The 27,938-nt window shown below is 45.1% G+C and overlaps 1 protein-coding gene across 1 annotated transcript in view; it reads right to left on the bottom strand.

The window, feature by feature from the left end:
• Positions 1–6,458, bottom strand: part of HPCAL1 (hippocalcin like 1) — a 64,325-nt gene extending 57,867 nt beyond the window's left edge. The window contains exon 1 of the mRNA XM_066179921.1: positions 6,227–6,458. The gene's annotated coding sequence lies outside the window, so the exon portion shown is untranslated. The remainder of the gene's footprint in view (positions 1–6,226) is intronic.
• Positions 6,459–27,938: the final 21,480 nt, after the last annotated feature.

Below are 27,938 nucleotides of genomic sequence, written 5' to 3'. Positions count from 1 at the left end.
GAAGAATCCCTGACTGGTCCTGGCAGAGCTGCTGCTCCTGGGACGAGCCTGGAGGAGCACAGCATCTCGGGTTCATACTGTGTTCCCTGGGGGGACAGACACATGCAGTGACCAAACTCTTGACACCCAGAGAAGGAGCTTCAGCCATCACTGAGGGTGCAGCAACAAGTGAACCCTCCCCTGCCGATTAGCAGGGGAACCACCTGAAATGAAAAGGTCTCCCACAACTGATTTCAGCCAGTTTGCTTCACATCAAGCCTAAGCCAAGGGAATTCATTTGCCGTGGGATTTGGGGAAATCTGGCTACTTACATCAGGGGTGATCTTGGTCTGCCATCCTCCGCCTGGATCCAACCATCCAGGATTCATTGCACAAAGCCACTAGAGAGTCTGGACACAAGCACGTGCTCATTCCCATTTAAATGGTTCTGACTCTCAGAAACACATGTGATTCCACAACTGTCAAATGTCTGTGTTTCTGACCCATGTTTTATTTGGCATAAGTGCCTCCTTTAATAAACTCTTACACACAGCAGCACCCATTTTCTGGAAAGCCTCCCAGAACCCCTCTGAAGCAAAGCTGACATACACGAGCTCAAGAGCAATAAAACTCAGCCCAGCAAAAACCATGGTGACTAACCGTGGAGGGCCTTCTATGCTGACCCCACCTTCTCACCCCCCTGCCCCTTACAGTGACTCCAGCTGTCTCAGAACAAGAGTTTTAGGAGGGTGGACACCATGGAAGGGAGATCAGAGAGATGATACAAGACACAGGGGTATTGACTGTTGAAAAAGAATCTTGAGCTGAAATTAGATGGAAAAGCAGAAACCTCAGCTTGTTCCAGGACAGTGCTTTGATCACTCTGCAGAGGATGATGACAGGCAGCTGCCTGTGATACCCACTGGCCAGGCAGCTCCTGCCAGGCCCCTGCTCCCAAACATAGGTGTCAAGCTGCTGCCTCCCCTTCAGCTCTGGCAAGGGAGACACAGGGTTTTCAAGCGTCTTCTAACATAATGAACAGATGTTGCTTCTAGGCCCTTTCCTAAGCACTGCAAAGTACGGTTGCTTTTATTTTTTGAACACACATTTCATAATCAAAGTTGGTGCTAATGGTTATGCATCCACAACATCTTCCCATGTAACTCCCACTCTCCTCTCACACACAAGCAGCTTTCATCCAGCAGCCCCAAACTGCTCTACAAAGAAAAGTCTGCCTCTCCCCAGATAAGTTTTAAGAAAGTGATCGTGTTTGGAGAAACAAAATTTGCCTGCTAAATAAAAAAAGCTTTATTTAAGAGAAAAAGGAAAGGATGCCCTGCAAATGCTAACCGGCTTTGACACTGGCTATCTGCATTGTGGCCAAACCAGCAAGCTTTCTCCCCTCGCACAGTGGGCGAGCTGCCAAGAATTGAGCATCCTGCGCATAATGCCCTTTTGAAAGCAAAAAAGAAACCTGAAAAAAAAAATCCTGCTATCTCGGAGCAAGGAAATGCTCCTCTCTGCACAGCCAGGCCAGGCAGTGCGGAGCAGAGGTGAATGAGAAGCGTGGTGCGGAAGGCTGGCGAGCACGGCTTGCAGCACGCCCACGCGCTGGCTCCCAGCCCCCTGAAGGCATTTCTTTTCCTCCCTCCTCCCACCGCCGCCCCCAACTATTCTAAAATGACTTTGCATGAGCCACACGCCAACTTCTAGGCAGAAGGTACCATGTATTTCCTTATTCCATGCCCAAGCTATACCATCCATCACGTTTCTGTTCTCAAGAGGCTACAAGAATCTGGGGTGTGTACACACAAGGGACACACAAGTGTGCGTGCTCCCACTCCCAGACAGTTCGTGTGAAAGGTCTCTTGCAGTTCTATTGCTGGGAAGTACGTGCCCGATGCTGGTATGCTGCATGGTTGGGGAATCAAAAACAAACCCCTCTGCCACTCTGACTAGTCCACCGGCTAATTCATTACGATAAACCCATTGTCCAAAACAAAAACATTATTTAATTGCTAAACCAGCTGCCCAAGTTTAGCTGTTGCTCTTGGCAAACATGTAAGGATCTCAGTACAACTGTTTCTCAGCAAGTATCTCTGTAGGTGCAAGCCATGCCTTCCACCCTTGAAGTCTCCAAAGTGTCCCTGTCACCAATCCAGTGTTTTCCAACCCAAGTGGATATTTAAAGGGATACCATCAGCTCAAATGCCCCTCTGAATACATTAACATTACAGCAACTGAAATACTAGCAAGCATCCTTTTTCCCCCCCAGCTGTTAAACGTGCAGTTATGCAGCTGCACTCTTTCCCATCAGGCAGCATGATTTCCTTTAAAAATGGAGGGCACAAAAAGAAAAAAAAAAAGATTAAAACGTATTTGAAGGAGTCATCAAAAAAACTGGCAGAAGGTCTCAAAGGCTGATGCCTGAAGTGTATGCAACTATATGCCTAAGTTTTCTTGCTGTTTTTCAGGTAGATTGCGCCACTTCAGACAGGCAACTCAATCACTGGGAAATGCATTGCATGCAAGGGAAGAAAAAGGCTGGCCAGGTTGTAGCTGGCATCTTTTGAACACAATGCCGTATGGCATGGGTTCCCAAGTATCTCAACTAACATTGATCACCAGGGAGAATTCCTTAAACTACTTGCTGCTTTCTTTGATTTAAAAAAGATACACACCGACAGGGCAAGAAACGCTGAAACAACCCAAGAACTATTGCCATTTCTTTCACACTGGTTACTCACAGGTATCTACAAACTTACTGTGAAATGATAAGCAGCATTTTGTAACAATAATAATAATAATAAAGGCATCTTTCATGCAGTGCAATTCAGAAGAACTGCAATATTTCTTAGATTACAAGACTGATCTGCCCTCCCCCCTGCCCCCCCCCACCTCCTGCTTTCTAATTCCAACACAGTCAGAGCAGGAGAATGCATAATTCATCCTGCGGTCAGCCCTGTGGGTCTCCCAGTTATTAAGCAACACCAGACTTCCAGAAAGGTCACATTTCCAGGAGATTCAGCTGAAAATTCTCTCCTATGCACTGAAAGAGTCTGAGAGGTAAAGTAAGGAGCTCCTCATGGAGTATTTGCCCCCACTGTTCAAGGATTAACAATTACTTTGCCAGCAGAGCATGACAACAGGCAGAGGATATTTATCTGGGTAAGTCAAGAAATGTAGAAATCAATGGGTTAATTAGCAGGCTAGCAAAACAAAACCGACTAGTGGAACCCTTCATACAGCAAAAAACTGATGAAGTGAAGATAACTGCTTGCATTTGTTATCCTCTCCAGCTGGTAGAAGATTATTGGAATAAGGGAAATTTTAGGCACTGATCAAAACCAAGTTCTATCCATTAAACTTCAACAATTTTGCAAAAGCAAATCATTTCATTATCCATGAGTAGCTTCCCACACAGTACAGTAACGCAGTTATCACAATGTAAGATAAACCTCTTGCCAAAAGAAATTTAACTTCTGTCCAAGTTAAGCTCAATGCAGATGCGTATGTTGGACACAAACAATTTTCTAATACAGAAAATGAACAAAGAATCTGATCCCACGTATAGACATTACAGAAAGCATCCTAGGAACATGATGGAAAACAAATTTTTTTTAAAAAAAACAACAACAAAAAAAAACCAAAAAACAAACCCAGTCTGTATTTCTTCCATTAATTGGAAAACACATTGCATTTTTTCCTGAATCTGACCTAAAAGCCATGCTTGGAGGAAATTCCAGCAGCTCTTTGGAAACGTGTGAGATCCTCTTCCCATGAGTATCAGTGTATCTTGCACATGCAAACAGTGCAACATCATTGCTTACAGTTTCACATCACTAAAAGGAAGTGAAAAACTCAATGATACAGAATTTTAATTCACACTGCCCCCTTGGTCTACCAGCATTCTTGTCTCCCCCATGTCAAAGTAATCAACACTCAAAAAATGTTGCCTTGCTTGTAAAAAAAAATTAAAATCATGTTGCGTGCGTCTTTTTAATTGCAACATTTCTAAGCCCAGGTTACATGCTTTCTCTTTTTTCTCTTTTTTTTTTTTTCTTTTATTTTTTCTTTTTTTTGTGGAGTCATAATCCAAGTTTAATATTGCTTAGGTTACAAATTAATCTCTATCCCCAGCTTCCAACTACTGGCCCATGTTCCTTCCATGCCCATGAGCTTGGGTGGTAGAATGGGGGCACCACAGTGCCAGCTGCGACACGCAATGAGCAGAGCATCGCCTGCACCCACAGAGTGGCAGCCTCAGCAGAGAGCTAGAATGGTTTGTCTACACAAGTTCCTGCCAGTGCAAGCAGCCAGCTGCAAGAGCAAACCCCACTCCAGCACCATGGCAATTCCCTGAACAGACTAAGCTATGCCAACAAAAGCACTTTCTTTGCCAGCAGAGCTGACTCCTCAGCAGAGCTCCTGACAGTGTTGCAACAGCCACTCTATAGTGGCACCCATTTTTTCCCCTCACAGTTTCCTACACTTCCACCTCTACACAGAGAAAGGCAAGCAACAAAGAAATGCAGAGAATAGGTGTGAGGACAAGGTGATGTGTGTCCTGCTAGCTGGCCAGCACGTCATCACCGAACCTAACGAAAATGTGAGATGATCTGCCTTCTTCCCCAAGCCCCATCACACTACGTGAAGTCAGACACACTCAGCTCTAAGATCCATTCACCTGAATCAAAGGGTTTCCAATCCAAGCATCTGAGGAGAGTTGAGGGGTCAGAAGCGAGGTTGATACTCGGCCCTGGAACAAGCAGTGAGGTTCCTCCTGGCTCTGCTCCCTGGCCAAAAGTACCCAGCAATGCTGGTGGACCCCATGCAAGACAGCATGATATCAGTGGATATCAGTGGCTGCTGAAACAGTCTCCCAGTCTTTGGTCAAATTTCATCTCAGGCAAGAAGAGCTTTTGAACCTGAAATTACGACAAATGGGTCCCATTAGGAAAAAAGGGAAATATTTTGGGGAGGGAGTGATTGTTTCCTCCTTTCTTCCTCCCACAGAGAAAATTTGATCTTCCTACCAGATTTTTACTTGTGAATGGGATTACAGGACAATGCTCAGCTACAGTGCTTGCCTACAAGTGTTCCTGTGAAAAAGCCCAGGATTTTGTCACACAGGTATAAATCACCCCGCTATGAGCAGGAGACACAGACCTACTGAGCACCCAGCTGTTTTTCTCAGCAAACCTTTCGTTCCCAACAATGCATAAGACGACCTTTTCCCAAACGAAGCAGGGACTTATTTATATAGAAACTTACTTGTAAACACGCTTGCCTTGTTTTATTTCTTATTTCTTGTAATTCTCCCTACTTCAGCGGCTAGTGTGTGCTGGAGCCATGTGCTCCAGCAGGTCCCCAGCAGCCTGATGCAAACCACGGCTAGCAGATGCCTTTGCTGCCACAACCTCACAGGAGCAGGGTGTCCCCCCTTGCCTGGCTTTCAGGGAACTGGGGTGACCTTGGTTGCAGCCATCCAGCCTCCAGCACAGCCCCAGACATCTCCCAGGCGAGGAGATAGACAAAAAAGCTAACTCACCAGAGGCAAACGCCAGCATTTTTTAAAGGTCGTTTGGGAAGGTTGGCAATAGGAAGTCCGGATCTGTAGTAGTTGACTCAAAGGGCCCTGCAACATTCATGCGTCGGGAACTTCTCCGGGTAAACCATTAACCACCATAAAGCAGAGCTGCGAAACGCCCCTCACCATCGGGGAGGCTCACACAGCCGAACACACACGCGGGCTGCACGGGGATATGGACACACAGATATACAGATATCCGTACAGCTACAGACATGCAAGGACACAGATACACACGGCTTGGGGTTTTTTGAGGGCAGGGGAAACGCTGGCAATTCCCTCTGCTCGGGGCGAGGCGAGCGCTGACACCGCAGCCCCGCGGCGGTAGAGGGGGGATCCGCTCGCATTCCCCGGACGCGAAGAGGGCGCCCGGATCCGCTCCGCATCTCCTGGCGGCGAAGGGAGCAGCCGCCTCGCTCCGCGCCCCACGGGGATGTAAGAGATGCGCGGAGCGCCCCACGCCCGCAATCTAGGCAGGACGTTTTGAGCCCTCTCTCCCCGAAAATACCCACGCCAAAAGCCAGAAATCTCCCCGCTCCCTGCAGCTTCGCTCTCCGACAGTCCCCGCGGCAGGAGAGAGCGCGCAGACCTCCCGCAGCCCTACCGAAGTTTCCGCGCCGCTCCGCGGGCGGCGGCGGAGCGGCCCCAGCTCCTTACCCGGCTGGTGGAGCGGGGTCCCGGGGCGGCCTGGAAGCGGCGGCGGCGGCTGCGCGGGGGCGCGGCGGCTTCCTGGGAGCTACAACTCCGCGGCGGCGCCCGGGCGAGCCGCGCGCCTGCGGAGCGGCGGCGAGCGGGGAGGAAAAGAGGAAATGAGCGGGAGGCGCATTGGAGGGAGGGAGGGGGAGGAAGGAGCAGTCGCCGAGGGACCAGGGAGAGCGAGGGACAGAGCGCAACTTCCCCGGCGGGGCAGCGGGCGCGCCGGGGGGCGGAGCGCACCGTACCGCCGCTCCGCGGCCGCCCCGCGGCGTGCGCAGCGCCGAGCCCCGCGCAGGGGCCGCCCGCCGCCGCCGCTCCCGCCGCGCCGGACACTTGGTATCGCCCTGCCCGGCCCCGCCAGGGCTGCCGCCGCGGGCAGGAAGTGCGGGGCCGGGGGGAGAGCGCGGAGAGGTGGCTCCGCGGGGCTAGGCGCCCGCGGGGAACTGCGCCCGCCCCGCTGGCGCTCGCTGACGGCCCCGCCGGCACCGCGGGCGCGAGCAGCGAGGAAGGAAAAGTTCTGATTTTTGATGTTGGGTTGGTTGGGAGGGTTTTCCTTTTTTTTTTTTTTCTTTTTTTTTTTTTTTTTCTTTTTTTTTTTTTTTTTTGGTGTGATTTTAACCCCCAAAACAAATAAGGGAACGCCGGACAGGGACCCCTCCCGCGGCCCCAGCTCGCCCTGCACGTATCCCATAGCGCGGCTGAGGGTGTTCAGTGCTGGGTGCACGGGGACGGAGGGAGAAAGTCGGCAGCAGTGGCCGCTTGGAGTGGCCGCTGGAAGCGAGCGCAGCCGCCCCCAGCACATGGACCCCACGCTTCCCTCTGAACAGGGCAATGGGACAAGCCCCGTGCCACCACAGTGCCCCCATCCCGTGTCGGCAGCGGCCCCCAGCAGGGCGGAGAGCGGCGCAGGTGAACTTGGCACCGTCGGCTGAGTCTGGACGGGTGCCGTCCCCCTCGCTGGAGACAGGCGCCCACCCTTCGCTCACTGTTCTGTGCAAAACGTGAACTTGCAGAGCCTCTTGCGTACCCCATCACAAAATGGAGGGGATTTAGGGATTGATGCTAATCTTCTTCCTTAGGGAGGTGATTGGAAACATTGCTCAGAAATACCGCATGCAGCACAAAGAAGTGAGTCTTCCCGTTAGGATAGTCCTCCCCACCCACCCCCTCCCAGCTCCTGCCCAGCACATTTTTAAGTCAAAATATATGGAGAATTTAATGTAGTTTTCACTGTGCCTTATCGGTAGCTTTCACTCTGCCTCCCCTTTTAGGAGACTCCATGAGCACATTCAGTGCTGTCTTGAGATAAGAACTGAATAGAGCTGAAATCAAGGCCTCACCAGGAAAAAAGATACTAAAAGATCTAAGCGACAAAACGGGGGGGGGGGGGGGGCTTGGGGGGGGGGGGGTGAGGAACGCACACAAAAATTTCACCGCCACCAAAGCAGTTTTTCAAGGCTTATCTTTGCATTAAGTCCAACAGATTTTCATAGGGACTGGGGAAAAGAAAAAAAAAATAAACCAAACAACCAAGCAAGAAAAAAAAATTACACAAAGAAACCAAACCTTTCACATGTCACATGTACTCCAAAGCTGGAATACCTTGAAACTGGATACATTGATGCAAAGAGAAGAAAATGTTACAGAGATTAAAATGTTACTTAACAATAACCACTTTCTCCAAGGCCTTTCTAAAATAGTTGAACCATTCTCCCAGTTTGAAAAGAAAATAATAAAAATGTGAGCCCAAGGAAAAGAACAGACTTTGAAACTATAGAACAGTTTAAACTAGAAGCAACTCAACCAGGAATATATAATGGAAAATTCTATCTAACCACCAGCGCTGTCAACTTCGCCTGCTTGAAGCTGGATTCTCCTCGCAGGAGATATGTGAATTTTGGATTGATTTCCCAGCAAACCCTTCCCTATGCCAGCATTGCCGACGTAAGCGCGGCCGGGCTGAAGGATGGGGCTGTGGCTCCCGCCGTGCCTCTCCGGCTGCTCTGCCAGCAAGGGCGGTGGCACGGGTGACGACACCACTCCGCCCAGGAATAGGTGGCAACAGAGCAAGTACATACTTGAGGCCTCCTCCAAGATTTACAGCCCTCAGGGCTCACGTCTGGCGCGACAAAACAGTTTATGGTGCTTAACCCCACTTTCTTTATTAATGTGGTTGTCAACCTGTAGCCCCAACAGCAGCAGGTGTCCCTCTGTGTGGCACTGCCCGGTGACCTGCAGCGGACAGGTTTTGAGATGAGACCTGCAGCCATTTCTGAGGCTGCAGTGGCTCTTCTCCAGGCTGCCCAGGTTCAACGGGGAGTGGCAGCTGTGAGTACTGTGTTCCGTTTGGGGAGACCCTCAAGTGGGTCTCTTTGTGCGGCTCTGCCCCCGGCTCAGCACTGCTCTGAACAAGTCTGCCTGTGTTGGGAGGCTCGGGGACATTCCATGGTCGGTGGGTACTTACTTGAAAATTGTCTGTGGCTGCTGCTCTCTTTGAGCCCTTTAATGTTCTGTGTATTATCCCACAAGAAATTACATAAACACTGAAAATAATTCTGTATTCAACAACTATTGGGGAACACACAACAAGATCCAAATGAGGTGTTGCTGTCATTTATGCCCAACTTCTTTCTTCAAGAATCACAGTTTCCAGCATGCAAGATGGTTCAATCCAGACAGCCAACCAGAGAAATACCAGCAAGATATCCAATGATTTAGAGTCCTAATGGTTGCTAATGATCAATTCCTGAGTTACAGAAATCCCTGGGGAAATGAAGAAAAGTAGCCATAGAAAGCTGACAACTGCTCACAAACAGTCTGAGATGAAAAGAGGCTGCAGATCCACTCCTGCAGTGAGTTCATGAGGGCTGCTTCTCCCCTCCTAGAAGAGCAATGGAGCGGGTGAAGGATCTAGAATATATGTCTTATGAGGAGCGGCTGAGGGAGCTGGGGTGTTTAGCCTGGAAAAAATGAGGCTTGTGGAGGACCTTTTCACTTCCTGCAATGATCTGAAATGAGGTTGTAGCTAGGTGGAGGTCGATCTCTTCTCCAGGATAGTAAGTGGTGGAGTAAGAAGAAATGGCCTCAAGCTCTGCTAGGGGAGATTTAGATTGACTGTTAGGGAAAAATTCTTCACAGAAAGCATTGTCAAGCATTGGAATGGGCTGCCCTGGGTGGAGTGGTATAGTCACCATTCCTGGAGGTATTTAAAAATGAGTAGATGTAGCACTTAGGGACATGGTTTAGTGGTGGACTTGGCACTGTTTGGTTAATGGCAGGGCTTGATAATCATAGAGGTCTTTTCCAACCTAAATGATTCTCTGATTCTGTGAAAGCATTTGCAAAATTGGTCCCACTGGGTATATTTGGCTTATTTGATGTTCTTCTTTTGGTGATGTATGTTTGTTAAGCCTATCTGTAATAATCCCATGATGACCCAGCTTGGACTTTAGCAAACTTAAATCCACAACTGCTCTGGCATCTCACCTTTTGTTTGATTTTTCTTTCTGCTTTTCATTCTGTTTCCACAGTCAGGAGTGAGAAACAAAGAGAGATTAAATTGGATTCATTTGCCTCATTCCAATTATGCTGAATTTGAAGATAATGTGTGAAGGGTTTTTTTGCTGTCTGGGGTTTAATCATCAAGGGATTAGATGGAAACTAAGGTATTTGAGGTGTGTGGCTTTTTAAATTTCTTCAGTAATAATGTGAGCTTCATAAGGCTATTGCTAATCTTGAATTACTATCTGCCTTCCTGTGGTTTGCCATGATTAACTGAAGGAAGAGATTAAAGTGGTATTTACCTTTTTTCAGCAGTTTATCGACTTGACCTGGCCAGCCCAGCACCAAAAAGCAAAGGAAGAAAATGCTGGCGAGGATTAAGGATTGAAGTCCTCTTTTCTCATTGGTCTTCTGATATCTGTCATGATTGTTGGGATGGAAAGTGCTGGTGGTGTCTTTGAAGGTGACAATTTGCTCCAGAGGTGGCCAGGCGTCTGGCAAGGAAGATTGCTGCAGGTCAGGCTGGCTCTGATCTGCCTCTCCCAGAAGAGACAGGACTTGCCTCCTCTGCAAACAGTGACAGCAAAAGCATGTCTTCTGCCTTTGAACTGGGGACGTGGTCATCCCCGCACTGTGTCCTGGAGGCACATGGCACTTCCCCAAGGGAAGCTTCTGGCCAGCAATTTTGCCTGGGAAGGAGCTCTTGCCTGGCTGGGCCATTTGCAGAACAGCCTTGCAGGAGAGGTTGGAGGAGCAGCCCTGAGACTCCCTCCATCACTGAGCTTCCTCTCAATGTATGTTTGATGAAGAAAGCAGTATTTCAAAAGACAATGTAATTTTTTTTAATCCTCTTTTAATCTTGTTTTTGAAAATCCCTCAATGAGGGATCACTTTAGAGAAATTCAAGTGAGAACAGTAATGGAGACATGAGCCACTGTTATTTACCTGAGATAAAACCAAGCTGGTTGGAAGGTGCTTGGGGAAATTAGAGAGAAAATTGTTAATCAGAACTATTTTCTTTGATAAATTTTGAATTCCAATGATAAACCTCTGGATGCTCATGTATAACGCCTCCTATTTTTGCTACCAGATGCTGGGGCTTGAATCTTTGCCCCCTCTTTCTTTGGGAAGTTTAACGCCTCTTTGTGCTCCTTTTCTTTTCCGAGTCAGACTAACCAGGCAAACATAACTTGGGAAATGCCAGTTGCATCCATGGTTCTTTCCTTCTGTATGGGCAAGCAGCATCACCTGAAGTGGCAGACCTAGTATTTCATGTAGTACCAAAACAAATATACCAAGGGGTTTTGCCAGTCATCTGGATCACAGAAACTGGAAGTGAAAAAGAGCTGGTAGAATTTACAATGCATTTTCCTGCCAAAGCAAGATTGTTCCCTGCAGTATTTTCTAGTGTACTTCCCTGGCCTATTTTAGATGACCTTGAAGGATGGGGAGAGGCAGGAGAAGGGAATCTGCTAGTTACCTCCGTAGGTTCTTTGTCTTGTTTGAATAGTATAACACAGAGCAAGTGTTCAGAGAATGTAGCTACAACACATTATTTAAGGTAATTTTTGCATACTTTTTCATCTCCAACCTACTTGCTATGCCTACCACTATGCCAGTAACATCAGACAGATGACAAAAGAAAGTAACAATAATAGTGTCAATAGTCCACCTTTTCAGGATTGCACTTCTTTCTCTTAGCAGGATTGTCTTGGGTGTTTTCTTCCTCTGCAAGGAAAAATAAATGGTAAGAGCTGCAATGATTGGCAGCAAGCCTGAGAACAGCAGATGTGAGCCTGCACAGCTGGACAAACACAAAAATACACTTTCTACCTACGTTTATATTAAGTTTGCCCCAGGGACACCCCAGTGCCTACGGGGGCCTTAGTATTTGAACAGCCAAAGTCATCAGGCACATTTACATATATGAGAACACTTGGTATCCTTTTCAAAGTCAAAAAGAGCAACAATTAAACCAACATAAAGGAAAATTGGCTGCGTGGTTTTTCTCTCCTATAATAGAAAGACTGAGGGTGGAGATATTAAAAAAAATTAGGCTTGACAGAGGTGAAGAATTTATGAATTAAACTGACACATTTTCATTTAATTTACTGTTGTCTACCCATTTATTACATGGAAACCTAAAAAGGACCTGATTTTGCCTCCCAGGCTGCAGTTGCTATGTCAGACACTAAAGTTAGGTTTTTAGACAAGATTTTAATATTGAAGTTTCTTACGTAAAAAGAGGAAGACTTTGCTAAATAAGGAAAATTTAAAAGTCTCATTTCTCACTATGGTGCTTTGCTAGAGTTTTTGACTGTAGGGTTTGCCACAATATTTGCTGGTATCATCATCAAACAAAATTTGTGGCCAGGGGCATTTTAGCTGTATCTATTAGCAAAAAAAATTGGAATTTCCTACACTCCATAGCCTGCTCAGGATTATTTCCAGTTGCATCTACCAACAACCCTGTTGTCCCAGAGGGTCTCTGCACGAGGATATCCACCATCAGGGCAGAGCAGCAGGGCCTTGGGTGTCTGCCCGTGATCCCGTGGCATTCCCACCTGGGCTTGGCATTCTCACCCAGGCTATTTCCTCATGCTGGCAGCAGCAGCAGCAATTTCTAAACACAAAATGACATGTCTAATTTGACTGAGCAGAAAATAACAGAGAGCTCTTGAAATGGATGAGTTCCTACAGAGAGAAGTAGCCACTGAAAAACTCTGTGAGAGTAATAGAGTCAACTCTGGTTTTGTTGTTCAACATGGCAAATTTATGCAGAGAAAGGGGTAATAGAGTAAAAAGACTCAAGTGTTTCAGTGCAGCAGAAAGTATCAATACTGTTACTTGTTTCTATTCTGAAACACAACAGGAGAATGCAAAAGTCAGAAAATAAGAATGGAAAAAAAACCTGGTGTGTCTAAATGAAAATTAGTTTTTGCCTTGCAAAGCTTTTGTAATGCCAAGTATTTTTGTTCAACCGGGGCAATGAAAAATACTATTCTAAGCCTGGTGTTTCCCCACAACAACTTTCAGTCTTGCTGAGACCACTCTTTTTTTTTTTTTCTTTTTTTTTCTTCTTCTTTTTCTTTTTTCTTTTTTTTTTTTTTTTTTTCTTTTTTCATATGGCTGAACAAAAGAGAAGGATAAAGAAATCTGACATCACTTTCTAGGATGCTGGAGCCAACAAGATGATACTGTAGTGGTCTTCCAGCCTGCATGCTCTGGGATGCCTTCCAGAGCCCTGCAAAAGCCAGGGCATTCTGCACACTGGAAGCAGGGTGCTGCTTCCCCTGCACCCTGGGGTTAAGGGACTTTGTACTGTGTTTACACTTCTCATCCAGGGCTCAGACCTTACTGCTGGGACACCCATGTCCTCATGCTGCTCCCATCTGCATGAAACCACCCTGAAAGACTTATAATTGAAATTAATTTCCATACTTAAGGTGGGCTTATAGAAAGATGGGGACAGACTTTTTAGCAGGGCCTGTTACAGTAGGACTTGGGGTAATGGTTTTAAACTAAAAGAGGGCATGTTGAGACTAGATAGGAGAAATGTTCTACAATGAGGATGGTGAGACCCTGGCACATGCCCTGTCCCTGTAAACTTCCAGGGAGGCAGGTTGACTGGGGCTCTGAGCAATCTGATCTAGTTGAAGATGTCTCTGCTTATTTCAGGGGCTTTGACTAGATGATTTTAAAGGTCCCTTCCAAACCAATTCAATCTGTGATTCTCTGAAAACAGAGTGCCTCATAAAGCAGCACTTCCCATGGGATTGAGGTCTCCTGCTTAGTACCTGAAGGCACAAGCCACGTGGATCATTCAATGCAATTTGGAGAAAGTCAGTTTAATTTTGGCACTGGGAGTGGAGCGCTCTTGTATTGCGCTTGTTGGTAATTAAGAGAAAGTAAATCACAGGGGAGGACACTAAAAGTATTAAGTAACAACACTTTGATTGAGAAAAAAGTTAGTAATTTTGGAAAGGTTGCTTTATGCCTGAAGAAAATACTTAAATAGGGTAATCACACTATTGGGCATTTGACAAATGCACAGTAGTAAGTAAACAGAGATATTGATTATGCATTTAGATAATCACCAGATCCCCCATGCTCTTGCAGGCATGTCCCAGTTCTCCAGCCTGAAGCTTTGACTTGAAGTATTGAAAAACACACTTAATTCCAAGCATGCAGACAACCACGTTCACTCACTGGCCTGAAAAATTCATGTGTGTTTCCCATCAACTGGAGCACCCAACCTGTGATCCCACAAAGCCACAGTGGCCAGTCTGTGGCAGGCACGTGGGAGCAGATCCCCTGACTCCTGCTGGAATGGCAGGACTTCTCCCCAGGGCAGGCTGCTTTCTAGCCTTGCCAAGCATCCTGCACTACTTTTGCCACAGCACTACGAAAACACGCACTTTTTAAAAATAAAACCAACAGAGAGAGAGGCAGCAGATTTGAGACTAAAAAGGCTCACAGTTTCCATGGATGTTTGATCACCTTTTAACACAACACAAACCATGAGGCAATCTGCTTCAAGCAGAGGATATTTTCCCCTCTCCAAACAGACAATAATCCAATAAAAGAGCCCACAAAAGGATCCCGGACAATGTGTGACAGTGTTATTATCAGCATCCCATTGGTGTTCTGGCAAGGTACAGCCACGCTCAGCTGATCCTCCTGACAGCATTCAAAGGCACAACTTATTGGAGCCACAGCAGCTCCTCTGAGCTCTGATTGCCATGCAAATACCACCAGATTTTTTTATATTATCATGATACCAGGTGTCCATTTCATACATCTGTTTCATATCAAATTATATCCAGGCAAGTAAGAGAAATTCAGTTATGTACTCCATGCTGGTGGTACCTGAGAAAAATTTATCCTGACAGAGGTTTTAGAGGCATGCCTTTATGCTGACAGAGACTGAGAAATAATAAAGAGAACCCGATAAGTTCCTAAACCAGATGTATTCCTAAAAGTGCTGGACTGGGTCACCTTTCCTGTAAGGGTTTCAGCATTGTATAATTAATGTACAGTTTGTCTTCAACTAGGCAAAGAGCAGGTTACTGAACTTCCACACATGAACCCCCAAGAATGACACAACTACTGCTTTTCTTTGACATCCTGTCAGAAACAACCAGCCTTTAATGGCACACAAAATTTAATTTATGGTAACAAAAAAGATAGGTAAACAAATTACACTGGCAGGGGCAGAAAGTAAAAGTAGGGACTCTGGAGCTTTTGGGGTCTTCCAGTATCTTCCTTTTCTATTCTCTGCTAGTTATGCTTTTCTTTCACCCTGACAATGCAATTTTCCATTGGAAAAAAGGCTGCTTCTTTGGAGTCATCACTGCAGGAAATCTCCTGTTTTAGTGGGGTTCTCTGTGCCTGGCATCGGTGGCCACTGACAGCCACCCTTTCCTCAGGGCAGGTCCTATCTCCCAGTGGTGGCATTGAAATAAAAACACAGACACCCAATTATTAGCTCAGCTGTAGACGACTCCAGGTGTGGAATTTGGTTTCTGAAATTACAGATCCAACCAAGCCAGTCCTGAACCAGTAAAATTCAGTTGAGTTTCCTCTGACTCATAACTGTTTTTTCAGAGAGGTTTGTAGCAAAATTTCTACAGCAATTCCTCTGTTGTTGCCTGACTCATGCTGAAACACCAAAATCATTATTAAGGTGAAATCACAGCAAAGGGGGTGTGAATACTTGGTGTTTATCAGTTCAAAATGCTTTAAAAAACATATTTTGCTATGAAACGTGCTTTGTCCAAAAAATAAATACTGTATTACTTACAAAATCAAACAAAAATCTGTCATATAAGACACAGAGGAAGCTTAGCACTTACAAAAAAAAAAAAAAAAAAAAAAAAAAAAAAAGGTAAGGTTAATTTATTCTTCAATAAACCTTCATTTATCCTTCTGGTACCTGTGTAATATTTGTGTTCAGCATCCCACCTGCTTTCAGTCTGAAGGCCCATCCATGACAGCAGGAAAGAGGATGCTCAGTGTGAAGTATGAGCTGTTCAGATGTCCCAGGATGAGCAGTGGTACAAAGTACACAACTGTGAGCAGTGATCCCTGATCATGGGAGCAGAAATACATGCAGAGGTAGGGGCAGAGGTGTCCTTACAGCTCCCCCCCTCTCCCCCGACAGTGCAAAGGGATGGGACAGAGGAGTCAGGCTAGTTAGCAGGTCACTGAAGCTTCTGCTCCTGAGGAAAGGCTCCAAACCTGCCGTGGCTTGCCTCTGTCAAAGGGTGATCTGCGAGGGATGGAGGCATCGTGCAGCCCACTGCTCTCACTTTGGGTTTGCAGCATGGAACCAAAAAACCCTTTGCCTGATGGAATGCTGTGCCTGGGAATGGCCTGGTCCCCAGCTGCAGTGGGAGCCCCACTAATTCACTGGGCTTTGCAGTGCCATAAAGCTCAGAGGCCTGTGATGGTGGACCTCAAGGTGCATTTTGGTGGAAAAAAATATTGCAACATCATTTTGTTTGCTTTTTGAATTAAAACTCAAACTATTGCAGCAAAAGAAGGGACTAAAAAAAATCCCCCAAGTCTGGGAGCTCATATTTACCTTCTTACCAGCTCTGCAGATACTTAATTTGAATGTTGCTTCATCTCCTGTCTCCCTCATGTATCATCACTAATTAAAGTACACACTCTACATTTACCCAAAGGAGGATGTGGGAGGCAGAAGAGGCCCAATCTCATTTGCTGGTGCTGCTGTATTGCCTCTGCAGAGTCAAATGCAGGGAAGCCAGGGTCCTGCTCTGTGCCTGGCAGCTGCAGCACAGACCTTTCCCTTCACTGCTCTGTGTGATGGAAACCCACAGTGTGCGAGTGGCCTTTCCAGGGAGAAAGACCCAGTGGAAGAAGTGGCTGTAACTCACTGGGAAGATGAGGTGATCCTGGTGAGGGCAGGAGCAACATCTCAGTGTGGGCACATCTCCCCACACACCTACTTTGGGGACTGCTCAGGCCTCGCTGAGCAGGCCAGAAGAACTGTGCCAGTAGCAGCCCCATAGGTCTGTGATTTGATGCTTCCACGACATTCAAATCCTCCTACTAACTTTCTGCTCAAGTAAAATTCAAACAAAGCTTTATGCTTTATTAGGACACATCTTCCCCAGCCAGCATCCCAGAGACACCCCTCTCACATGTCCCCAAGAGCCCAGCCATCCCCAAACACACATCCACTCACTCTCAGCAGCAAAATGATGCTGTTGACTTCTTCCCAGCTTCTGGTTCCAGGCTAGAAGTCTGTGTCTGCCAGTCTCTACTGCACCCCAGCTGCACCTCACTCCCATCCCAGCCAAAATGTGGAGGTATTTTTGGCAGTGCTCCGCTCTACAGCCACACTGGTCCTCATGCTCACAGCAGCCCCAGCTGCCCCACAGTGCTACAGGTGGCATCAACCGGTAACACGAAAAGGGAGACTTGAAAGCCTAAAAAAGCTAGGGAGGGAATACAGACACTTTTAGCCTCAGAGATTATCTATGCCTCAAAAGATTCAAGAAGATGGTGTCAGAGGAGGACATGCTGAACTCAGCTTGTTTAACATTTGGACAAAGTCTTTCCCTTGTCCCCTTCTGAAGTTCTGGTGCATGCTCTGCTCTACATGAGTGAAATGCATCCACATCCATAAAAGCTATGGAAAAGCACTGCTGAGAACTTCTACAGCTCTGAATAATTAATTCACAGAACTATAAAAAGCTACAAGGGAATGGAATTTAGAAAAATCTAGTTTTAGGATAATTATAGTTCAAACCAGGCGAGCACTTGGACCCAAGACAGATGCATTAGTAGGACAACAGAGCATAGTGGATCAAATTCAGACTTGGCAGAATTGTAAAGTCTTATAGACAGCTCCTCCTGGGGTGGATTCAGCCCAGGCAGAGAAAGCAGCCCCTACAAATGATTAAGTGAGTAGAAATCTAAATTAACACCTCTAAATAACACCACTTAGTAGGAAAGGCATAAAAGAAAGGAGTACAATTGTTTCAGGTTAGCATTCATACCCCAGGTGTAAATAGGGAGTGATATTTACTGAAATATTTTGTTATATGCGATCTTAACCTGTTTTACTTCTACATTGCTTCCACTGCCATGTCTACTGTGTTACCACTGGTTCATAAAATCCCCGTTTGTTTGCAGACCATGTCACATGTAGGCTTTTTTAAAAGCCCCGGATGCAGGAATTCATGTGTTGCTTGCAGACACAGACCTTCAATTTCCTAACCAGTTATATTTCTAGTCCATATTTTTTATGGCAAGTGTGAAAACATTAACCCTGAGCCCTGAGTCACCAGCAAGCAAACACAGAAGTTTTCTTTCATTTTCCTGAGTTTAAAGCCAGGCATTACTGTGCCCAGGTAGATGTTGAATCTTTGGGACGGCCCATTTAACTCCCCCTTCTCAGGTAGAGAGATGTGGGGCTTTCATAGTCTGTGTGCTAACACATGTAGTCAGGCTGCGTACTGGGCATGTTTTAATTGAGTGCTGGAGGAGCCAGTGTTGGGTGACTGGTTTATGGCTGACACCATGCAATCCCAGAGCCCTCAGCATCTCAGAGGGCTCCAGAAGACTCTGCACAGGATCCCCCAGGATCCACCAACTCTGCCTCTATGTGTTGTTTGCTGGTTAAAAGAGCATATCCACATACAGGCAGGAGGTTATGGCTTTTTCTTAGTAACAGCAGCTGAGAATTCAGTTTTATTCAAGCCAGAAGTGGCAGGCTACTTAAGACCAACAAGAAGATTATCACTACTTCAGAGTTGTTTCAATGTCCAGTGTCCTGTTTGGCACAGGACCAGGCATTTGCAGTTGTACCTCCTAACTGAAGACATATGTGAATTGGCAGAGGGGTCTCTCCTGAGTCAGCTCCTGTTTTCACAAGTTCCCTGTTACAGCATTATTCATTACCAGTATGAAGTTACTGGGCACTGCCATAGCACACTATCAAACAAGGGCTCTTTACATAGTGGTAAGCTATGATTTTCTAGAGACTTCATTTACGAAGAGCACTGGCATCTTCCAAAGCAAAAGGCTCTCCTATATGCCATTGCCATTTAGTGTGCACAAGAGGGGTATGTATTATAAGCAGATACCCTCTCCTCTGTTTGCAAGTGCAGGAGTTATTTGTCAGGACATGAAGCAACTGGAGAGAGCAAGTGAGAATTACTCTATCAGTCAAAAATGTATTCAGCCCTGCTCTGGGGTTCCTGCTCCAAACAGAACAAATTCCATTTCTCTGACACTCAGCTTTTTAGAGTTCTAAAGGGGGTGGCAGGTAAAGCATCACATATTTTTCCCTTGTGTCCAAAAACATTAGGATCAATTAAAGAGAAGAGCATCTGCTGAGGGTTCTGATGATTGAGAAATGGAGAGTATGCCTGTCAGCTTATAGATAAAGCAAGGCAAGTGGGAGCTGTGGGCAGGAAAAGGGCAGAATGACAATTCAAGACAAGGGAAAAAAGATGGGGAAAAGGCCTGGGAAAAGGATGCAGTTCAGTAGAGACGCGTGTGAGGTAGGCAGGAACAATCAGCTGTGCAAACACAGCCTGGCTTCAGCTGCCAAAAAAAGAGATGAGAGGGTGGTTGTGGATTGCAGAGTGAACATGATTTAACAATGTCATGTTGTTGTGCAGAACATAGATGTTCTAGTGTGGGTATAGTAGGAGAGGAGCCCATACAATGGGAAATTACCCTTCCACACAAGACAGAGTGATGTGCTGTGTCTCGAGGAATGGAGCTTGCAGAGAGCCCAGCTGCCAAGCAGGGGGGGCAAATGCCCCAGGAGCAGAGGCTGGCTGAATAGGGGTTTAGCCTAATTATGTGAAGCCTGAAGGGAAACATAATCCTCCATCTACGTAAAATGTTGTCATAAATGGATGTCTACTACCATAAGCAGGAGCAATGAGCTTGAATTAAAGCAAGCAAAAATTCAGAGCATGCATGGGGAAAAAAAATCCTGCAGGTAAGGACAGCAGTTAGGGAGACTGAAATTTCCATCATCCTACATACAGGTCACACAGGAGGTGGTTAGAAATGATAAAGTGGTACAACCTGCCTTGACACTGGAGAATAAAAGATTAAATGAGCCCTCGTGACTCTTTCTAGCCCTATTTTTCTGTGAGTTATCATAGGATTCACAGCTGCAGTTTTCCGTATTTTCATGGTTTAAAAATTTAGTTCCACTGTCCAGCACCGCAGTGGAGATGCCAGGAGAAAGTGGAAGCCTTCTTGTGTAAGCCCAGTGACGCCTCACCACTTTTGGAGCAAAGTCCCCATGAAGTCACCAGCAGGCTTTGCTCTGGTCTCCTCTGGAGCTGAGAAAGTAATGCTCATAGCAAATCTCTGGTTTTGTGCTGCTGAAATATAAAAAAACAAATTACAGATGGGTCAAAATAAAAGCAGTGTTTCTGTTCAGCTTCCAGATTGTTTAACCCTTCTTTCTTCCATCATTCCTTGTCAATCTCTAAGTCTCTTCAAAGGCAAGATTAAAGAAAACCCCCTCAAATTCCTGTTCTGTAAGTGCCAATGCCAAGCTGTTCACCTTCGTGAATTTGTTCTGCTTTTGTAGCAGAAATGGTTCACAAATTGAGATTCATGTGGCCTTTCAGTCTCCCAGAAGCTATTATGAATATATTGGCTCAGATCTGTTTTCTTCATTTCCTTTTTTTGGAGGGAAGCAGCCTCCTGCTGCTTAATACTGTGGTGGGTTACAGGGAAGGACAAAGCATCTCAAAAGTTCTTCGCCTCTTCACAGATACACACCTCAAAAGGACAAGGGAGAGCGGTCAGACATGCAGCAGGGGAATCAAGCAAGGTCTTTTCATCATGAGGGTGAATAGTCCAGCATGGGCCATGTTACCCAGGGAAGCAATGCTTTCTCCATCCTAGAGTTTCAAAGTTCAGGGGATTGAGGGTGTGGACAATATCACCTGACTTTTAAGTTGGTCATACTGTGATCAGAGGTGGGACTGAGACCCCAGAGGACTGTTCTGTGATGCCAATTGAGTTAAACCAGAAACTTCCTGAGTGCCAGCAGAATTTCCCATACTTTTTCATACCTAGAACATACTTTTCCCCTGCATTTAGGTTGCAAATGGTTAGGGTGTGTCTCCAAGCTGCCCCAGTTGCACCCAGTGCTACTGAGCAGCTAGCCCAGGGCTTGCTGCTGAATCTGTTCCATGCCACATCCCACCCCTCATCTCTCCTTGGCTCACTTCTCCTGCTAGATTCCGTCTGGAAGCTTGTTAATAAGGACAAACATCTATTTCCTTGCTGTGTTTCATGAAAACAGAATAGATACATATATCAATATAAATCTTTAAAATAAAATTTAAAGAAAAGAATAATGAACATCCTTTCTTCCATTGCTGTGCCACTGCAGCATGGGAGAGAACAATTTATGTCAACTCCTCTCACTTTCTCATAGTATTTGTTGGGGTTTTAGGGCCAAATGTCAGCCAGAGAAGACACATCATAACAGTAATGGCTGTGGTTCGAACAATCTCAAAATGCACTTTGAAAATACTGAAAAGCATTCTCCCTATCTGAAAGAAGAAAAAGAAAGTGAATATCATCAGTGTGTTACTCAGATCAAAATGAGCACATATTTTTATGTAGCCTTTGCTTACAACTGCACCAAACAGTTTTTGCTTTCACTGGATCTGCCGGATGTCTACACATGATTACCGGTCACCAGGAAGGGCAGAAGCCATTTTGACTTTCAGAGCCTGGGTGATTTGGCAAAATAGGGCTCTTAGGAGATGACTGTCTTGTAACCAAGCCAATTTTAGTGCAGCTCTGGAAGCTCTACACTGATGCAACCATGACAGTATACATAAGGAAATCACCCTGTCTTCTCGCAACAGTTTTCTGCCTATTAGCTAGACAATAAATTTTTAGAAATATTCTATTTCTTTGCATAGAGGTCAGATATCTAAGGCCAAGATGATGTTTAAAACAAGCACAGAGATTTCTTGGTTAAAGCACTAAAAATGTGAACAAAATGAACATACCTTTACATCCACCATTGTAAAGGAATATGCAGGGCTACCAGGGCTTCCATCACCTCCCTGGTGTGCTCTCCTGAAAAGAGGGGTGCTTGGTCATAGGTGGTGCTAAAAGAGCCTCTCCGGGTGCTTGCATAGGCAAAGGATGGACGATACAATCGATCTGCTTGAATTTAAAAAGACAGATTTATGAAGAATAATTGCCTTCTAACTTGGCAGACAAGTGTACTGTCTTGAAGGGACTCACAGCTGCGTCTCGTTCTCATGGAGTTAACTGAGCTTAGAAAAAAACATTTGATCTATTCTTCCTGCCTTAATTCAACCTAGCTGAGAACCTCCCAGGATATTTCTATTTGAATTGCAGCAGGCTTTCCATTTTGATGTGTTGGCAGTGAATATCTGTCACACTGATGGCATTTTCTACATGGAAAGTATCACCAACACTTACAGTAGACAGTAGCATATACATCACCCAAATGGCTGACTGTGTGTTGTAGGAAAAGCAAGATGGGCTACCTTAGACTGTTAATGCAGGTTGCCTTGAGCAACACAAGTTTTGCAGCCAGAATCCCAGATTTTGTACCATTTCTGAACTAGATTGACAGCTCTGGCATTTAGTTACATTTAAAGTTAAGCCACAAATTAAGTACATAACAAATAAGCAGCAGCACCACTCATGTACATAACAACCTTCCAAACTTCATCCATCATTTCCTGCAACCCCGTGCAAAGACGTTTGACTCTCGCCTTTAAAAAGACATATTTTTCATTTTTAAATCTCGTATTTGCTCAGCACTTGAACACGGCTGGAAAATTCCTGCATAACCTTCTTCCCAGGGAAGAGGAAGAGGCAAAGTCCCCTGCAGGAGGTCTTGAAAAGTGACCACAGAATTAAATGAGTAATACAAAAACAATGAGTCTAGATGAAAGAAAAGCAAATTTCGTCTCCAAAGCTGAAGGTGAAGCTTCTTCATCTGAGGCTTTTTTTCCTTCTCTTTTTGTCTTTCTCTCTTTTTTCCCTTCTCTCAACACAATGTTGCTTCATTTGGCCTGTGTTGATCGGTGTCAGCACTGAAATCATTTAGAGGAATATGATGCAGCCACCAGGAGAACCAGTTTGCAAGTGGTTAAGGTAAGTGTTACCTATCTACCCTGACTCAGACTCTGAAGCTCATAACTTATGTTCTTTTACTTATATGAAGAACATGAGTAAAGTTGTAGAATCATATTTCCAAAGTAGATCATTAGTAGTCAAAGAAAATCTGTCCCGTGGAAACTATCTTCAGAACAGTGTTACTTAGGGATGAATCCTAAGTTCTCTGGGTATGTTAAGCACATTATTTCTTCACTGAGAATATGTCTCAAGGCTGGTTTCTGTAATGTAGATCTTTTCAAGGCAAGATAAAGCCCATAGTGCTATGCACAATATCTGTAAGGCTCTGTTAGATATAGAGAGACCAAGACATTGCCCAGGTCCACGTCAGGACTCCGGTTCATGCCAACTTCTCCCTTCACTCTGCAGGAAGGAAACCCTGAGCTTGGTCCCAGCGTGGGAACTGAGACCAGAGGGGACAGGGCCAAAGAAGTGCTCCATTTTGGTCTCAGTCCAAGTGCAGGTGAGGCAGCACTCAATATGAAATTTACATTAATATATTGTTAATACTAAATTGTTAAATTATATATTTCTGCAAAATTCAGTATTTGAGGGGTTTGAAACTTGCCCAGTTTTAAAAGTAAGACCCCAACATACTTATTTGTATTGATATGGTGATCAAAAAGGCCAGTTTAGGCCACCTCTGCCAGAAAAGCATTGCCCTGGAGGGAAGATTTTCCATCTTGCTCAAAATATCCTTTCATTTCCCTGAGAGGCCATCCAAAGGTTTGTTTCATGACCTGCATATTCAATGTCTTCTGGCACTTACAAGACATGCATATGCTAAATGCATGCAGATCTCAAACAAGGCTTCAGGAAAAATTTCCAAATGAGTAGATTCAATTAACTGCATTTGTTCTTCCAGATTATTTTTTTTTTTTTGAATCAGTCTACAAACAACCATTCAGTGACCCTGGGATGGTTCGCATTGCATCTCATCAAGGTGATCAAACTCAGGATGTAACTGGCAGCACAGGGGAGGTTCCTTCCCTGTACAAATGTCATAACTGCACTCAAGAGAGGTCTGAGAGCCAACAGCCCTTCAGCTGCTGCTCTGGGGGCCTGCTGACACTGCTCAGTGGTTACCTGGCTCCCATTCCCCAACAAGGGTGCACCTGATCCCACTGCAAGGTGAATCGTCTTCCACAAAATCCTCCTCAATTGGATTTGAGAGCACTGATCTTGTATTGGAAACGTATTGCTCGTGCAAACGTTACCTTCAGAAAACACTTTGCAAAGATTCAAGGCTACTTCTTCAAACCAAGCCTGGATCAGTCATTCACAACTGAAATACTGCTGCTCACATCTCCCTGGCACTGAATGGAAGCACAAAGCACCCTCCCCACACACACACCTCCCATCCTCCTTCCTTCATGAGTCAGCTGTATCCCTCACTTCTTTGCCAGCTTTTCACTTCTCCCAGCCAAGGTATCACACTCAGGCTGCGCTCCAGCTGTAAGACTGTCACTTTCCTGTGATCAGTGCTCTGTGGCTACTCACTAATTTTAATACCTGCCTTGTCCTTTAATTATGTCTCTGCATCAACCCTGCTCAAATGCTGTCAACCCTTCACAGCCCTTTCCTTAAGGAGAAAAGCAGACCCCTAACCCAGATGGCAATAAGTGCTTGAGTTCACCATATATGGTGAAAGGATCACTTCGGGTTTAGCATGGAAACACACAGAGCTCTATTTTCTGATGTCAGGGTTAATACAAAAGGTATTAAATTCAGTATATCATGTCTCCTTTACTTCTCTCCTTCAAAGTGTCACGCATCCTGCAGTATGATGTGCTCTGCCAATCTGTCCCACTTCTCTTGATGTAGATTGGAAAAGCAATTCATTCCTTTGCTGATATTATACAAGATATTAGAGTGTTCTGAAACATGTCTGCCAGCATTTTGATCGTATTGTTCAAATGCTATCACAAGAGATGAGTCTGCTTAATGTGGCAGCAGTGTTCTGTTCCTCTGTGGTGACTTGTCCCATACAGTGACTGAGGAGATCTTGTACTGAAATGTCTCCGTGCTTTTCTGCTTCCCTCTGATGCACTAGCTCATAATCTCTTATGTGTATGAGGCACCTCAATCACCTCTATGCTCCACCCCAAAGCAGTCCTTACCCCACTGGGCTGCTTTGATCTGTGAATCCTTTCAAACTCAGCTCATGGAGCTGACAGCAAACCCTTGCCTCCTGTGTTGGAGGACATTCACATTTTACTTGATGTTATTTCCAGTCTGTTTGTTGAGGAGGATGCTGAAGAAACTCACCCATCCTGAATTTGATCATAGAAGGCCATATACATTTGATCTGAGAAGGCCATTGATTACAAACCCACCTGCCTCCTCACCATCTTCTCTTGCTTCATATCCCAGCTCCTTACTGTGCTTTTTTGCCCTGCTTCTATTCCTACCATCCGGATTACCCTGTCTATCTCTACATCTGTTCTCCACTCACTAGTCTGTCCCCACCTGCTTTTCACAGCTTTGCCTTATGCATCCATATGCTTGAACTGAAAGTGTGGCATTCCTTCATCTTTGGCTCCAATTCCCAATTCCAGAGGAAGAGTTCCTGAGACTATGTTGGGCTGGAGCCTTAAGTCCAGAGATGAAATCATCTGAGAACTTACCCGCAGCACCATATATCTAAAGTGTAAGTGAAATAGTGATTTTTTTTTTTTTTCAGAGGTTTATGTCTTGGCCAGATTTGAGGAGAAGGAAAAATGAAAAATGATCCAGTTGCAAATCAAACTCTCCTACTGAGCTTCATTTCCTGCTCCAAAATGAGGCACTGCAGTTCAGGCTAAACAGCTCCAAGAATCCTGACTTAAGGAAATTAAACTGGTTTGTGTCAGACTTTTTCCAAATTTGATGGATCAAATTTGCTGAAGTTTGCAAAGCCACCAACTTCTGGGATAGGTAGTATATTATGTAATTCATTTAGACTCAATTTTACTTGACAAGGCAGAATCAACTGAAAACAGGAGTTGAAAATGGAAATTGTTTAGTAATTCTAAATTCATACAGCTGTGAAAATTTAAATGTTCTTCTCCTTCAAGAGCCTGGAAGCACAGAGAAAAGGTATGAAACACAAGTTACTAGTAATAACCTTCATATTTAGTAAAACAAAAGATTAGACCCTAAACAAGGTTTATCTCAACTGTCAGCAGTCATCTTTAGCCCTTCCTAAATGCCTAGTTACAACTTCTGAAAGACAAAAAATGCAAGATTGAGTTAGAACCTGATGGAAGACCTTCCATGGTCAAGTGTTAGAGCTCCAGGATCCCATGCTCAGTTACCCACAAAAGGTGTTTCTCTGTATTACCCTGCACCACACTGCAGAACAAGACATTTTTAAGTAATTTGGGCCTTTCATGGCTTTGGTTTACCCTCATTAAGAAGGGGGTTCTCACCTCAAAGCAAAGCTGACATTTGTTCTCTTTTGTTAATGGCCATCACATGTTTACCCAGAATTCAACAGAGCAGACACCCAAAAGTTGCCCTCTGAATGTTACAACAGTATGACTCAACAGCATCACTGCTCCGTCACCAGCACAGCTTTCCCCCAGCTTGCTCTTTCCATCTCCATAGTTCATATAAAGCAGGTGCCATTAGTTTCTCTCAGCAGCAGCAGCAGCAATAGCTGCACTCTCTGGCTCCATTCCCATCTCAATGCCACAGGATGCTTTTCCCAACCCAGTCCTCTTTCACATGCGCAGACAGAGGCAATGGTCTCTGAACAAGAGTGGGAGCTCTGTCTTCCACTTAGTGAGTACCTGCAGCTCCTTTCCAGAGGAGGCTGGGGCACTGGCTTTTCTGGATTTGTGGATCTACTCTACCTACTCGTCTATGGTAAATGAATAAAACCCAACACCTCTGGATTAGGGATCTGCTGAACCTTGTTTCATCTCTTTATGCAAACCTTTCTCCTTGAAGATCACAAGTTGCTGGACCATCTCCAAATGTGTGTGTCCAAGTTTGCTCTGAACCTCTTTGCACAGCACAGCCCCTGGGCAGGTGGCTTCATCCCACCTCCCTCATCCTCAGCCACATCCTCAGCTCTCTCCAGCTGCTGTCACAGCCTTGGAGGGGACTCCAGCACTGCAGAGGTCTCTTTGCCACTCTGCCTTCACGACTTTATCCTTACTGACATCACTGTGGTGAGTGGAGGCGTTACTGTCTCTGACAATAAAGCCTTGTGAACACCCACCTTCAAAGCCAAGCAGGGTCAGCTACTCATGGCCTCTCGCAGACCCTCATGGAGTTATAAAACTCACACAGCGTGACTGCAATACCTATACAGCACATTAGCCTCATCTTCCACTGCACAGAATTTTAACACAGAGAGCCAGAGAGCATCTTCAGTCATTTACCACAAAGAATGACATAAACTCCAAAGAGAAAATACAGCTGCAAGTTTCAGTAATTCAGAAGAAAATATGCGCTTTCAAGACTCCATGCATATATCTTCCCACATTATGTAAAATTAATTTCCGTATCAGACAAAGCCGAAGAATTATTAGGATGAAAGGTCACTAAAAATGATCTGTGTTACTGATTTTATCAGCCACTACTTACAGCTTTAAAAAAGTCAATGCCATCTAATAGTGTCCATATTTCATCTGTTGAGAAATCTAATACTCACAGAAAGGAAGCAATATCAGACTGCATGGTCAGTCTTATGTGGAAGAGAAAGACAATTCTGAGAAACAATAAGAGAATGAAAATCATGGAACCCAGCTAATATGCTGCATTTATACACAGAAGGAGAAAAGGGGAAGGAAAGAAACAAAATTATTGTGATGAATAGTGAGAATATCTTACAAATAATGCAGATGCCAACATAAGATATCCTTTATTTCTGGAGTTGGTAATGAAAAAGATGAAGATTACTGCAATGTCACTCCAATACCATGAGAGCACTGTCAATCCTGTCAATAATCCCAGTTGCAAAGTGGCATATGTACACAGAAGGTATTGGTTTCTGAAA

This window comes from Chamaea fasciata, unplaced genomic scaffold, assembly GCF_029207755.1.
Source record: "Chamaea fasciata isolate MVZ Bird 193981 ecotype frontalis unplaced genomic scaffold, bChaFas1.0.hap1 SCAF_3, whole genome shotgun sequence".
NCBI lineage: Eukaryota > Metazoa > Chordata > Aves > Passeriformes > Sylviidae > Chamaea > Chamaea fasciata.
Note: the sequence above shows the minus strand (reverse complement) of the source record. Positions and strands in the feature narration are given on the sequence as shown.